This window comes from Sinocyclocheilus rhinocerous, unplaced genomic scaffold (genome assembly GCF_001515625.1).
Source record: "Sinocyclocheilus rhinocerous isolate Xijiao unplaced genomic scaffold, SAMN03320098_v1.1 C36634978, whole genome shotgun sequence".
In the NCBI taxonomy this organism is placed as follows: Eukaryota; Metazoa; Chordata; class Actinopteri; order Cypriniformes; family Cyprinidae; genus Sinocyclocheilus; species Sinocyclocheilus rhinocerous.
The window spans coordinates 1-1,421 of NW_015784193.1; the positions used below are offsets into that span (position 1 = coordinate 1).

At 40.7% G+C, this 1,421-nt stretch overlaps 1 long non-coding RNA gene across 1 annotated transcript; it reads left to right on the forward strand.

Moving 5' to 3' along the window:
• The first annotated feature begins 184 nt into the window (after window positions 1-184).
• On the forward strand, window positions 185-811 carry LOC107736324 (uncharacterized). The gene is made up of 3 exons (XR_001639635.1): window positions 185-230; window positions 420-583; window positions 718-811. It is a non-coding gene; the product is annotated as an uncharacterized LOC107736324 (long non-coding RNA).
• The last annotated feature ends 610 nt before the right edge of the window (window positions 812-1,421 follow it).

Sequence of the window (1,421 nt, forward strand, 5' to 3'; positions counted from 1 at the left end):
CCTGTTTGTAACAAACGTTTCTGCTCAGATAGACTGAATTTTTTATTTTTCTGCCTTATTACCATCTGCTGTGTACTTATCACTCTCCCTTTTTCCCTGTCTGTCTATCCCCATCTTTCCCTTTTCTGATCCCTAGTTCAAGAGGATGTTAAACAGGGAACTGTCTCATCTGTCTGAGACGAGCCGCTCGGGGAATCAGGTGTCTGAATACATCTCCACTACCTTCCTAGGTGAGTGAGCCTGCACACGCTCTGCTCTGTACATCTCAGCCTTGCTGCTATATTCAGAAGCGCAGAACCTTAGTTTCAACATTGCAGTATGTTATACTGGAGTACATTCACTGCTCTGAAACACTCAATGCTTACCGATTTGAAATTAGCTGTCATCTGTTAAAGGTTTATGCATTGGTTGTGTCTCAGACAAACAGAATGAGGTGGAGATTCCCTCTCCTAATCTCCGGGAGCGAGAAAAACCAATGTCTCACATCAGCGGTGTCAAGAAGCTTACACATAGCTCGAGCCTCACTAGTGCAGCCCTGCCCCGCTTCGGGGTCAAAACCGAGCAGGAGGACTCACTGGCCAGGGTACAGGCACAATGCATGCATACTAACTCAGAACTTTCCCAACACCCAATCCTCTACCATTACTTCTAGTTATTGGTATGAAAAAGTCAGTTTGTCAAATGGATTTGATGATTTAATTTACTCTGTCGTCACAGGAGCTGAATGACTTAAACAAGTGGGGCCTTAATATCTTCCGTGTGGCTGAGTACTCCAATAACAGACCTCTAAGTTGCATCATGTTTGCTATCTTCCAGGTGTGTGGTCCCTGTTTTTTTCTATAAATGTTCCTGTGTTGATCTGTACTTTTGAAATATGTCAGATGCAAAGAGGTCTGTGTGGTTTTGTTTGATTTGTATGCTCGTTACTAGGGGTGGGTAAAAATATAGATTTTCCAATTATCTCAACTTGAACAATCACAATATCGTTTCTTAAAATCCCCAAATCAAGCTTTTACTCAATGCCTATTTTCAGTGGCTGTGTGGAAATGTGCTTGAACGTCCTGTCCTGCACATGCCACTGTGTTCTGCTGAACTAACTCACTCAACTACAGAGTTAATTTTTAAAATGGATATTTTCATAATATTTCAAGTCAGAATGTTCCCTGTATCAGTGTTCCTGCTGAGTTGTGAATGTCAGTTTGCAGTCTGTTTTGAATGTGATGCAATAAAAAAAGCATTAGCAGAGAATTAATTTCCTTAATGCTGTATGTAAGCATAACTGACATTACAACTGAAATATACCAGCTGAACTGAATCAAATCAGACTTAAGGCCTTAAAGATAACGATAAAGATATAGTTCATAAATCGTTCTCACTATTAAAGAATAGCAGAGTCCACACCACAGCTGTAACGATAAAGG